The following is a 14,188-nucleotide window of genomic DNA, read 5'->3' on the forward strand; positions in this document are numbered from 1 at the left end:
GCATGGGCTCTAGGCGCATGGGCTCAGTAGTTGCGGTGCATGGGATCAGTAGTTGTGGCATGCGGGCTCTGTAGTTGTGGCTCGTGGGCTCTAAAGCTCAGGCTCAGTAGTTGTGGCGCACGGGCTTAGTTGCTCCATGGCATGTAGGTTCTTCCCCGACCAGGGATCAAACCCATGTCCCCTGCATTGGCAGGTGGAGTCTTTTTTTTTTAAACTAATTTATTAATTAATTTATTTTTTGGCTGTGTCAGGTCTTCGCTTCTGTGCAAGGGCTTTCTCCAGTTGCGGCAAGCGGGGGCCACTCCTCATCGCTTTGCGCGGGCCTCCCACCATCGCGGCCTCTCTTGTTGCGGAGCACAGGCTCCAGACGCGCAGGCTCAGTAGTTGTGGCACACGGGCTTAGTTGCTCCGCGGCATGTGGGATCTTCCCAGACCAGGGCTCGAACCCGTGTGCCCTGCATTGGCAGGCAGACTCTCAACCACTGCGCCACCAGGGAAGCCCCCGGCAGGTGGATTCTTAACCACTGTGCCACCAGGGAAGTCCCTCAAGGTGCATTTAACTTGTTGTCATAATCTGGGACCCAATGAAAGTGGGACTGATGGGGGGGGGGGGCTGAGAGAGAAATTTGTTCTTAATATTCATATTTGTTGCTATATGCATCATAGTTGATATAAACATTACACTTTTCAAAATACATATAGTCATGAACTGAATGGTACGCATATCGGATTTTTATGAATCAAATCTTAAATACATATCTTTTCATTGAACCAACAAAATGGACATGTACATGCACCAGACACGGGGCATAAAGATGAATCAGGCGGGTCTTTGATCTCCAGGAATTTCCCATCTAGAGGGAAGAGGCATGTAAATTTTAAAAAATCATATGTGATGAGTATTATACTCGTCTTTTATCTCATTTGACAGTAGTCTGAAACCAACTACACTCCACAGTGGCAGAAAATATTCCTATTGATCTACGACAAATAGTCTTGGAAGGAGGTCTGCATGCTCAACTGCCCAGGAACCTGGTCAAAGCCATGAATGATCAGTCTGAGGACCCAGGCTACCCTGCCACAGTCTTCTAACACCTTTTAATTTGGATTTAAAAAGAGGATGGAGGAGGAACAAGAGGCACATTGCGGCAAGGGCCAGTGTGGGAGCTCAGGAAATCAGTTCACCCTGCAGAGAATATTTGCCCTCACTGCCATCTGTACTGGAAAGGGCCATCAAGGCGACACTCCCAGGACTGACTGAAGATGCTCTCGGACTTGGTTCTGGCTGTTCAGGCTGTGCTCCACTCCTGCAATCGTTCCCCCAAGGCCGGGCCAGCCAAGGCATCCGGCACCAACCAGTCTAGAGTCCTCAGTCCCGTCTCCGGGAAGTGCAAGTGTGAGCCCGGTGCTCAAGAGAGACCAAATCAACATACACACTCACAGTCAACAGCAGAGGCTGCTCCTTCATTTTCAGCCAGAGGAGTGGGAAGACCAGTGTGTAAAGGTGGGAGAGGGGGGGCGGGATATGGGGGACGAGGGGGGATGCAGCTGGCAGACAAGGGCGAGGCTGCAAGTACTGGGGAAAATTCAGACCACCCCCAACGAGCCTTTGACGCGGTATAGCCATGATGCCTCCCAAACGGCTTTTGAACTCAAAGACTGTGTTCAATAGGCAAAAAAAAAAAAAAAACAAACCTGAGGAATGGACTTTAAAAAGGGCCCCAGCATCCCAAAGGCTCTGGAGAGTTTTAGAAAGATTCGCCCCAGATCTTCTGAATTCAAGTGTCTGGGGTTGAAGCCTGGGAACCACCCTTTTAGAACTGCCTCCAGGGAATGCTAAGGGTCCCCAGGCTAAGAACGGCTGGGCTGGGTCATTTCAAGGTCCCTTCCAACACCTACGGTCTTTGAGTCTCTTCAGCTCCCTCTCCACAGGCCAGGCCAGTGACTGGCCTTGGAACCTGCCCTGGGCCGTGGGCTTCCTCCCCACCAACCCCCCCCCTCTGCTTGTCAGGAGCTGCCTCTCAGTTGCAGCCTCAGGCCCAAACTTCTCTGAAGTTCTCTGCAGGGAGCGACCTCTCTCTTCCCTGGGTTTCCCCAGCTCAATATCCACCCGCCTCCAAGTTCTCATAGAAGAAACACTCCTATGTGGAGTAGCGAGAGCACAGGACTTGGCATCAAGAACCCCATCTGCTACTGGGTGGCTCATATTTCACCCAAACCTCCATCTTCCCAAGGGGCTGTGGTGAAGAATCAGAAGAAGTAACGTTCTATTGAGAATGTTCTGACCCCCGTAAAAATAGGGATAAATGCTCATTTTTATTTTAGGAACTACCCCTCTTGTTGCCATTTCTCTCTTCATTTGTTCCACAGACGTTTATGGAGCAGTGGCTTTGCTCCAGGGACTGGGAACACAGGAATGAAGATGTGCTCACGGCCCTCAAGGAGCCCCCGTGCAGTGAGGGAGGCCGATGGGTGCACAGAAAACCGTCATATCACCAGATTAGCACAAGCAGCTAAGCAGTGCCTGGCACACAGCAGGCACTCAGTAAGTGTTTGGGGGATTAATGACTACATTAAAGGATATTATGGAATCACAGATGGAGGATGGGGGAAGCTTCTGAAGGCTCCGAGGGCCGGGTAGGAGAGAACCAGCCAAGGGAGGAGCGATGGCCCAGAACCGGCGCACAGCTGGCCTCTTCGACAAGTTTGCGAGGCCCTTCAACACCGGCCCATGACTCATTTTTCCTGTGCTTCTCTGGGTACCTAGCAACGGGGCTGCCCCTGGTAGGTGCCAACGTCCCCCAAATGAAACTGTTAAAGATCCTGCTTTCAAAACAAAACAAATATTCAGCATCAAAGGCATAGAACTGACAGGTCATTTGGGTCACCCAAGCCCTTCATCCAGTTCACGGTGGCACGTCTCCATGATGCCGTTCCCAAGGAGCTTGGCATGGTTTTCAAAGTCCTTGCAGTGCTCTGGGTAGAGCTGGCAAACACAGATTAATTCCGTGCATCTGCTTTGGTCCTCATCCACGTATTTCACAGCACATCTCTCATTACCTTAATCAAGATAATACATTCTTAGCAGTGAGGGACCGTGAAGACAGGGAGGTTCCTGTTCTCTGTAGGCTTCCCAGTTTCACAAGAACAGAAGCCCAGTCTGCAGCGGAGACAGTCACCAGATAAGTAACCCAAGACTTTAATGGTCCCTGCTGGGCCCCTTTCAGAGACCACATTGCTTTTCTTTTTTTTTTTAACATCTTTATTGGAGTATAATTGCTTTACAGTGGTGTGTTAGTTTCTGCTTTATAACAAAGTGAATCAGCTATACATATACATATGTTCCCATACCTCTTCCCTCTTGCGTCTCCCTCCCTCCCACCCTCCCTATCTCACCCCTCTAGGTGGTCACAAAGCACCGAGCTGATCTCCCTGTGCTATGCGGCTGCTTCCCACTAGCTAGCTATTTTACGTTTGGTAGTGTATATATGTCCATGCCACTCTCTCACTTTGTCCCAGCTTACCCTTCCCCCTCCCCATATCCTCAAGTCCATTCTCTAGTAGGTCTGTGTCTTTATTCCTGTCTGTCTTACCACTAGGTTCTTCATGGAGACGACATTTCTGAATGAAGACGCCCTGACTGGAGGCAGAGCCCGCACCCTGAGGACATGGGTGGGTGAATGCATCTGGGGTCCCTCTGTGATCTCTGTCCTTAGATACATTCAGGAAGCGAGATAGTGCCTTGGCACCAGGGTGCTTTATACATTCCCTGTCCGAAGACAGAGGCTGGGCAATCTCTCAGGACCCCTTCAATTCCATGGCTCTGCAGCCCACCAGGGACTGGGTCTTTATTACTCGTAACTGGAGATTTGGCTAAAAGCAAGCACTGCTGCCAAGCTGTAAGCATCAACAGGTTCCTCCTACAAAACGCTCAAAACCGAGGTTCAAGTTCAACAACTGTCCTCTGACAGGGCCAGCTACCCAGCCCGAATGGGCCTGCGTTTCTGCACCATTTACACCTGGGGCCAGGTGGGCAAGCAAGGCACACAGACAGCCTGCCTGAGCTCCAGAACCTCTGGCACTTAGAGAATACGTCTTGCCTCGTTTAGTGCATAGCCTGTGCCTAAGCTGACTCTACTCCAGGAGAGGGTGATTATACGAGTGGGTGTATGCAGAGGTCGCTGTGTAAAAGTCCGATGACATCTTCTCCGCCTGAAGGAGATCACGGAATTAGGAAATGTGCAGTTCAAACTTCATACAGAGTGATCTTCCTGCACCAACCTGCTCACCCCTTCCCTCCCCTCTTCCAACTATCGTTCAGTCTCTACCCTGTTAACCTGCCTTTACTTTCTTTTTTATTATTACCTGAAATTTTCTTACTTATGGATTTGCTTGTTAGCTGTTTCCCCAACCCCAATATAAAGTCCACGAGGCCTGAGACCTTGCCCGTCTGTACCCCTGGCACCCCCTGCCTGGCTGGTAAACTTGTATGGAATAAGTGAATGAAAGCCCCACTGCCCAAGAGCACACCGCAAGTACGCTGGGTTTGGGCCTCTTGAAAATGACAATCTAAAGGCTTATTATCCAAGAGGAAGTGGAATCTTCAGCCTCCTGCGGTATCTTCTCTAAGCCAGGGCTGCTGATTTACCCTAGAACCACTGGAGATAACCTGAAAGTTATTTCAGCTGCAGGAGCGAAATCAGCTCTTTGCGTAAGGAGGCCAGACCACCTGGGCTTAACCCCAGGCCTCCCACCTACCGGCCAGGTCACCTGGGCCAAGTTATGTCACCTCTCTGTGCCTCAGCTGCCCAGTGTTTTTCATTAGGGCGGTTTGTGTGCTTAGCTCTCAGGGTTGTGAGAATTAAACGGGTTAAACCACACCTAGAATTGCATGTGGCACATGGTCAACGCTCTTGTCAACAACTCTGCAAGGAGCACGGAGGGAGGTGCTCTGGCTTGTGCGCAAATGAGTCAGCGGGGTGTTCCGTCAGGCTTCCTCAGCGGAGGGCCACCAAGGGCTCTCTGTCCCCCCAGTACAGCCGCCTAGTCCGGATGCTGCTTCCCCTCCCACGTGCTCCTTCTCGGGCCCCTCCCTTTGGACCCTCTGGTCACTCCACAGCACCACCTGGTGTACTTCCTGGAAGAGCACCTCAGCCGTTCCAGGCTCGTCTACTCCCCAGTGGTGAAAGCCGGTGGACCCACAGGGCACTGACCAGAGATGGTGGGGCAAAGGCTCCACCTCTGCGCCTAATACTCGGTCACAGACATGAGTGAGTATCTACGGAACCCCTTGCTATGAAGTGTCTGTGGGCAGAGCTTTTCCCTAGGCAGTAGAAAGAAGAGGAAAAGGGGCTGCATTTGGCCCCGGGCATCCCACCCTCTGGTCTCAACCATCACAGCTGAGGACTCCCTCCCATGGCTGCCTGTGGGACCCGGGGCAAATTTCTAGCTGAAGTGAGGAAGGGACAGGAGAATGGAACTAACTTCTTTTTAGTGCCTGCTAAGAACCTCATAGGTAGATTCTCATTTAATCTTCAGGGTATTCCTCTGAGGCCGACATCATCCCCTCCCTTTTATAGACAAGGCAGCAGAGATTCAGCAAGGAAGTGTCACTGTGCCCAGCACACAGGTGACTCTGAAGCTCGGTGACTAGGGTGGGTCAGAGCGGGACACAGGCGTGGGTGGCCTCTAGGGGGAGGGGCACCAGCACCCAATCTGTGTAAGAAAAGCCCTGTGGGTGACTCCGAAATGCCTCTGTTCCCACCCTCAGCTGAGAATCCCTGCTAGAGTTCAGAGCACATTTCAGTTCTAGGTCCCCATGCTTCTCTGTTTCGTTATCACAGAAGTGAGATGTTTTAACAGTGTTTAATATCCCCGAATCTTCAGTTATACAATTTCCAGGTCTAGGACAATTTCTGCGGTAAATGTTTATCCTAAGTCTCCTGAGGAGGCTGAAACGGAGAGCATGTGACATTTCCCAAGGCCAGGCTACACTGGTCAGCGGTCCCCAAGCCCCACGCAGAAGCCGGGGCTGGCGGGGTGGCTGGTAGGCAGGAGCTGGACCTTGTATAACAGGAAACATCCTGACCTTCACCAGGCAGGAGGTTCCTGCTCACCAAGGAGTGTGTGAACCTCTGCTTGAGAAAGTCAGGGGAGGCCACCTAGAGGGGGTGTCACCTTGCAGCTGAGTCTTGAATGATGAAGCAGGAGGTTGCCAGGCAGAGAAGTGGGTAGGGGACAGCCTTCCAGGCAGTGGGATGAGCGTGGTGCCAGGAAAGGCCTGCCCTGCCGCGAATGATGAGTGCAGAGCGCCTGGGGTGTGTCCTTCTGGGGGAGTGTTTGGTGGGGTGATTGTAGAGGACCCTGAAGTCCATGCTGAGGACTGTGCCCTTGACCCTGTAGGCAAAGGGGAGCCTGCAGAGATTTCCAAAGAGGAGTGTATCCTGACCCAAATCAGAAGTTGGTTCTAGGAAGGCCTGTTGGTGACTGTGTGAAGGGTAAAGGAGGGTGAGACCGGGAGATAGGTTTGGAGGCCCTGAGCTAAGGCTCTTGCAGCATAAAGTACGTACAGCTCACTCCAAACCACTCGACAATTGACAAGGTTCTTTATAGAGGACGGCGTGGAGACTCACTGTTTACAACCACGCTGGTAGGTCAGCATTGCTGTCTGAGCACAACCCAGATTGCCAGGGTGCTCGGAGGAGGGCTGGGCTGCAGGGGGACGGACCCTGGCCAGCGGCCCACCGCCCTGCAGGCTGGCCTTTCTCCAGCACTGTTGCTGCAGTCAGACTGGCCCTGACACAGAAGCCTGAGGCAGCTGAGACATTCTGCAGGGGCCGTGGGCAGCAGACCTCCCTGACCCCTGCCTCTCCTTCCCCAATTTGCAAAAGGGACATGTCTCCTCCCCCAAAGAGGATATCATGAATCGCCCAGGCAACAAATACCCTAAACGCTTGCTGTGTGCCAGGCTCTCAAGTTCAAGCTTTCTGTGGATTCTCTCTTTTAACCTCACGACAACAGCAGGGGTGGGCTCCAGAAGAATCAGCAAATGCCAACACGGCAGAAGAGTCCTTGCCGAGAAGGGAGGAACAGTTGAGAATCATCTGAACCCTGAAATCCCAAACTAGAGGCTCTTTGATACGTAGAGTACCTCATGCTGGAAATCTCTTCCTCCTCACCTCTCTCATCCCCCCACACATCCCACCAGAAATCAGGGCTTTATTTTTAAGGCCTCTGGTAAATGCTCTTTGTCTATCAAAATGTCTGCTGAATACTTATCACACTTTTTTGTAAAGTGCTTCATTAATGGATGGGGTGGCCTTTCTTTGGGGATTTTCATTTCCGCCCAACCTGGGCGATGGCTCTGAGCTTTAATGAGGTGGTCACTGTGCTTTTACGGTGTGCTCGTTAGTTACACTTCTCAATTCCTGGTTTTAAAAAGACGTTAGATTCCTTTCTTCGCCCCTAACATTTACCCCTCGGTAGCAAGGCCCTAGTGAGGGCCTGGAAAGCGAACTGTTTCATCCGAGCACTTACTGCATGGAAAGTACTGGGGGAGGCTGGTGTGAGCTGCAGCTGGTCCAGCTGGTTGGAGGTAAGTCCAAGCAGGATTCTACTGCAATTCACTTAGGAAGACAACTCAACTGGCAAAGTTAAGTAAGATCAGGATTCCAGACAGTTGCATTGGCAGACTTCCTCATGTATCACCTGAAGGAAGGCTGCAGGACTAGCTGTTAGCAGGTGTTTTTCATGGGTGGAGGTTTATGTTGCTAGGTTGAGGATGACGGTTCTTTGTTCTTCTGTGAAAAGGCCAGCAGAAGGTCTGACCATCAGTAGGGCCGTTTGCCCAGAGAGCTGCCCCGAGCAGCGCCTGAGAAGGGGAGAGTCTTGGGGTTTGGTCACATAAGTCGGAGGCCAAAGTGTGTCAGCGAGGGAAACAGCTTCAGGGCAAAGCTGCACCAGAGTGGGGACCAGAGAGCAGAGCCTCTGAAGCTCTTAGCAAACAGCAACTGTCGCTTCCCTGGGAAACCACAGATGTTTAGGGGATGCAGTTTCGCTCTGGTCTTGTTGAAGCAGAGTCAGGAACTACCTGGAAAAATGCCCGTCAGGGTTCTGTGGCTCTGGCCTACCAAGCAACGTGCTGGGAGCAGCCTCCATGAGTTACTAGTAAACCTAAAGAATTTCCTAGAATAAGGTCAAAAGAGATGGCAGACATATGCTTTCGTGAGTACAACTGCTTATCTGACCGGCCTCAGCAGGAGACCACGCCCCTGCCCCCCCGCGCCCCCCCCCCCCACCAGGCTTGACTGTCACATATGAGCTCAGCAAACATGCCTGGAGCTTTTTATTTATTTTTTTAAATTTTATTGGAGTATAGTTGATTCACAATGTTGTGTTAGTTTCAGGTGTACAGCAAAGTGAATCAGTCATACATATACATATAGCCACTCTTTTTTTTTTTTAATTCTTTTCGCATATAGGCCATTAGAAAGTATTGAGTAGAGTTCCCTGTGCTATACAGCAGGTTCTTATTAGTTATTTATTTTATATATAATAGTGTGTATATGTCAATCCCAATCTCCCAATTTATCCCTCCCCCCCTTATCCCCTGGTAACCATAAGTTTGTTTTCTACATCTGTGACTATACTTCTGTTTTGTAAATAAGTTCATTTGTACCCTTTTTTTAGATTCCACATATAAGCGATATCATAGGACATTTGTCTTTCTGTGTCTGACTTACTTCACTCAGTATGACAATCTCTAGGTCCATCTATGTTGCTGCAAATGGCCATCATGAAAAAAATCTACAAACAATAAATGCTGGAGAGGATGTGAGAAAAGGGAACCCTCTTGCACTGTTGGTGGGAATGTAAATTGGTATAGCCACCATGGAGAACAGTATGGAGGTTCCTTAAAAAACTAAAAATGGAAATACCATATAACCCAGCAATCCCACTCCTGGGCATATACCCGAAGAAAAACCATAATTTGAAAAGATAAGTGCACCCCAGTATTCACTGCAGTACTATTTACAATAGCCAGGACATGGAAGCAACCTAAATGTCCATCAACAGAGGAATGGATAAAGAAGACGTGGTACATATATACAATGGAATATTATTCAGTCATAAAAAAGAACAACATAATGCCATTTGCCTGCAGCATTTTTGAGCCTGTTCCCTTCTCTACGAAGCGGAGATGTTAACACCTGCTCTGCCCACTTTCCAAAACTGTTCTGAGGAACCAAAGAGAGAGAATAAGTATGGAAGCACATTGTAGCCTGTAAAAGCCTGTGCCCATGCCATGTGAGGAGGTTAAAGGTCACAGAGGTTAAAGGTCACCTGAACCTCTGGGTATGAGCCCCGAAGGGCTCGTGGGACTTGATTTCACCCCCAAGTGGATCTGAACCCCAGAGTCTCCTGTCCTGCTTGACCAAATCCCTGCCAGGACAGTCCTTAGTGCTTGGATGTTGATCTTAATTTCTGAGTTCCCCAAATATTCATCTGAAACTGGCAAATCTTTACACGGGTGAACTTGAGCGCTCAAAAACAAATGAGAAAGCATCTCCTACACCTGTGCCAGAAAACTTCCGGTGTCCTCAGAAGGTGAGAGTACAATACAGGCGCCCTGTCCGGACCTGGTTCATAAAGCAGGATGTAGCACTCGCTCCTGTGATCGTCAACCAGAAGGTCAAGGTTAGAAGGGACCTGAGCCACTTTCTTTTGGCAGGGAGGTAGAAGCCAAGGCCAGATGTCTCTGAAACCAAGGGGAGTTGCAGGGCAACCAGGTGGTCATCTGCCCAAAGATAGAAAGCAAACCTTTACCTAGATTCTGCTTCCAGAAGGGATTGGCACTTTGCTCTTGTAAAACTATTTCCTGGCTGGGAGCTGACCTACATAGCTGTCCCTGCCCACACTGGTAATTGTTTACCACGGGGTGCCTGTTCTTTGGCCACCGTCCTTTCTCTGGTTTTCAGCCTGTTAATTGGTTTCCAGTGGTTCTGTTGCACCAACTGGGCAGAATCCTGCCCTGGAATCTGTCCGCTGGCCTCCCTGAGGTGCCCAGGGGAGCAGACGGCCCCGAAGGCATCACCGTGACCCCAAAGAGGCGGCCTCCTGCAACAATCATCTTTGAAGAAGGGGTCATTTGACCGCTCTTGAAAAATATTTGTGACCACAGGAAAACGGAGAAGGGAGGCTACCGGGGGGATAAGGCGGGAAGGCAGGCAGGGTAACCCGATACAGAGGTGCTCTCTTTTCTCTTTTTCTTAAGACCAAAGAATAGTCAAAGCAGAAAAGAGTTGCGAGGGCAGAGTGGGGAGCTGGCGTGAGTGATGCCCCACTTAAGGGGAGGCAGGGGAGCTCTGCTCTCTTGGTTGGGAAGCCAAAGACTCCGCAGTAGAAGGAAGCTCACAAATCAAAGTGCCCTTAGATGGTCACAGGGAAGGACTCCGGTGAGGAGTCTGGATCAGAGACGGAGAAGTGCCTTAGCCGGTTAGCGGAAGCATCTGGACCGGCTCCGCAGACTTCCTGATTCCCAAGCCAATGGTCTTTCCAGTCATTAGACAAATGCCATTATGCCTTCCCCTCTCAAGCCATTTGCGGGTTTTTATCTGTTTTATTCCCAGCTCTATCCGAGTGCCTTGGAAAGTGTCTGGCACATAGAAAGAAGTCAATAAATATCTTTGGAATAAATGAATGCCCTATTTAGGTACCTTTTTCTCATAAAGCCTAATGGATTGGGGGTATATTCTGGCGTTTTAGACCTGTAAGTGCATTACGTAGGGGGTTTCTGTACATGCTAATCACGGTTCAGGTTCAATAACTTGGGGAGGGAGGCTGTTAGGACGATCTGGGGGGCTGCTCGTCACAGCGTGGATTATGTCACGGGGGTTACGGGGCTGCAGGGAAGGAGGGCATAGGAGATTGTGAACTGCTCAAAGGTCTTTTAGTCAAAGGCATTTGGTGAGGAAAGGAGAAGAGCCGGCCAGTGTGGAACAACTAGGGGATCAAGATCGAAGCCAGGAGAGGGGGTGGGGGATGAGGCCCTGGCCTGTGCGGCTGGGGAGGGACCACTCAGCTCAGGAACACTGAGTAATGAGCTGAGAGCCCTGCCAGAATCCAGAGCAAAGGGCTTGTCAGAGACTTTCTTCTGAGAGATGATTACAGAGGCCTGGGGACATATTGGCTTTTATGACCTGCTGCTGGCTATCATGGGGATTCGTGTGGTGCCAGGTCTCTGGTTAGAAAGGTGTCCTGATTATAACGGTGTCCCTGTGGGAAATATCTACATCACAAAAATACTCTTTCTAGCCCCTTTCCCAGGGATGCGTTGGGCCGAAAGGCAGGACTGTCTAGGCTTCTACATCTCAGCAGACTCCTGGACACGGCCACAAAGCCCATGTTTAACCACGCGCTTTGGAGGAGGATGACTTTTGGGGAGCAGGGCAGTGAGGCCGGGGAGGGGATAGAAGCAGATGCAGGACCTTGCTTGGGGCTGGGCTTTCTGCTCGGGGGCTGCAGTACAGGCTTTCTGCAGGCTGCAGTACAGCCTCAGCCAGCAGTTCTGTCATCTGGTGAACTTAGGATGTTTTTACCCGGAGTAAACCAGGCCGTGTGATGTTGCACTGTGACTCAGCCAGGGACCCTGGGCACTGAAGGTTTTATCAATCTTGGCCAGTTCAGGACATTCCAGTCCACAAAAGTCCCTAAGTCAGATTCCCTGGGTTAGAAAAACAAATGAAAAGTTCCCCTTCCTCTAATCAGCTTTAAAGACATTAAATGAAAGGAAGGAGCGCAAAGGTGAATAGCACGCCCTTCATACTCACACTGACGGCTTAAGACGCTGCCAGTGACCTTGGATTTAAAGCAAGATCCTTCCTGCTGAAATGATGGTCTGGGAGTCAAGGGAAGGCCCAGACCCTGAAGAAAGAGAAGGCAACCAAGAAATTCTTTGGCTATTTTAGGGTATCCACAAGAAACTAGACTTAAGATTTCTCCCAAAGCACAGCCATATGTTTCAAGTCAACATTTAGGATTTTATTTCGAGGGAATGAAGTTAGGCAACGGCTTTCACCTTTCCCTCCACCCCTCACACTGACACTGAATAATGCAGCGTGCATTTCCCTCTCCACGATCTACCCAGTCTGGTTGCCTTTTGGCTGTAGACTGGCTGAGGAGCCCACATGCTGCGCGATTCCTGACAGCAGTCTCCAGAATGCAAGAAACAGGGGTGCCACACCCCCTCCCACTCGCATCCCTCCTCCGGGATCTGGGGACCTGGAAGGACCAGGAAGCACCTGGGGACCACCACGAAGGTGCAAAAAATGCTCCAAAAAAAAGGAAAAAGGAAAAAGGGCTGGGGAAGCCTGGGGCTGGCAGCCCACACACTCTTTCTCTTCTCTCCCCTCCAGGCACAGGTGACCTGTGGCATCTTCTGCTCAGTAACCCAGTGCAATGGATGTGGTCTGACGGTGTGCTGAGTTTCACGGCAGCTCTGTGGGGGAGGGGAGCAAGGCAGACAACTGGATTTGCTCTGGCCTCGCACCCATCACGGGCAGTCCAGCCGAGGCATGCTACAGGACAGTACATCAGTGAGCCTTCTCTTCTGACACTGGCCCCCGCATGTGTTCACCTCCACCTCGGAAGAGGTCTGAAATGCTCAACAGAAACGAGAAGCTCTCTTATCTTCTGGTTTCTTTACTGCAGGTAGTGCAAAGAATGCTGAACCAAGGCTCCAACGATGAGGTTCTGTCGTGTTGATGCAGCCACTAGCCGGCTGTGTGACATTCGGGAAATCCATTTCCTTCTCTGGTTCTCAAGCACCTTTGGTATCGAACGAGGGCCGCTGATTCTTTGGTCTGCTTCAAGGATGCTCTGCTAATTAAAAAAAAGCAATGGGGGATTTTGTTTCTCCACTAGATGGCGCCGTGCCTCCAACTGCCGCTGGCCGGGATCTGCGGCAATCCGGTGGGTGTTTGTTCGGCGGTTCCAGTTGGCCCAGCGCGGCAAAGGCGAGGGTGGGGGCCGCTCTTCCAGGACCAGACGGAGATGGAGAGATCTGGCTCTGCAGGTTGAATCAGAGCAGAACAGGAAATGGTCAGGAGCTTACATTTCAAAAAGCGACGTGGTGTAAAATGTGAAGCTCAGGCTAAGGCTGGACAGGCCAGGCAGGCTCCTGCGCTGTGAACCTCACAGCATTGCCTGTGTTGCCGCACGTACCCTGTTTTCACCAGGACAAGACACCAGAGGATTCTGGCTCGGGCTCTGTGCTGGATCTCCATTTGCGGCTGAGCTTTCTAGAATGTCAGCCTCACAGATCAAAGGCTCAGAAGCGTTAGGAAGAACCTTAGGTCAAGTACCCTCTGCCGCGGAAGCCCTGCCATGGAGTCCCCGAGTGGTGGCGGTCCAGGTCACCTGTGACCGGCGCGTTTCCTCATGTCCATTCAAGTCAAAGATGACAAGACTGACATTTCTTTTTTCAGCTACAATCTCGACATTATTTTTTTTAAGACAAGGTCAAATCGTGCGTCAACAAGTGTACCAGAGTAACCAGGTTTTAAAATGTAGCCAGTAAATCCTTCTCTGAATACTTGAAACAATATTGTACAGTATAAGTAAAAATACTTATAGTCCTCTGTGGGAAGAAAACTGTATAAATGTATCTAAAGCTGTGTTAAATGTTGTGTCTATATGTGAGCAAGTATTACAGTATAAGGAACAAATCAAAAGATGGTTTGGTTTGTGGCATTTGTGTGTTATGGGGGAATTTTTCTTTCTTACGTTTAGAATGTTCTTAGTTTTGCTCTGATGTTTGAAAAATATCAATAGCAGATCCCTAATTAGACCAGGATCTACTGACTTCTAAAAAGCTTCCTGTATTTCCCTAAAAATGTGTTTCTGTTTTAAAACCCCTTTCAAGTTCTCTGCCCAAAAGTCAGAATTTCCATTAAGTGTGACTGTTCCTGGGACTTCCCTGGTGGTCTAGTGGTTAAGACTCCATGCTCCCAATGCAGGGGGCACGGGGTCACTCCCTGGTCAGGGAACTGGATCCTGCATGCTGCAACTAAAAGAGCCTGCATGCTGCAACTAAGACCCAGCGCAGCCAAATGAAAAAAAAACCAACTCTCTTCACCATGCATATTACCTTCTGGATGCTGGACAGATATATAGGTATTTTTGTTTAGCC

Source organism: Eschrichtius robustus, chromosome 3, assembly GCF_028021215.1.
Source record: "Eschrichtius robustus isolate mEscRob2 chromosome 3, mEscRob2.pri, whole genome shotgun sequence".
Classification (NCBI taxonomy): Eukaryota; Metazoa; Chordata; class Mammalia; order Artiodactyla; family Eschrichtiidae; genus Eschrichtius; species Eschrichtius robustus.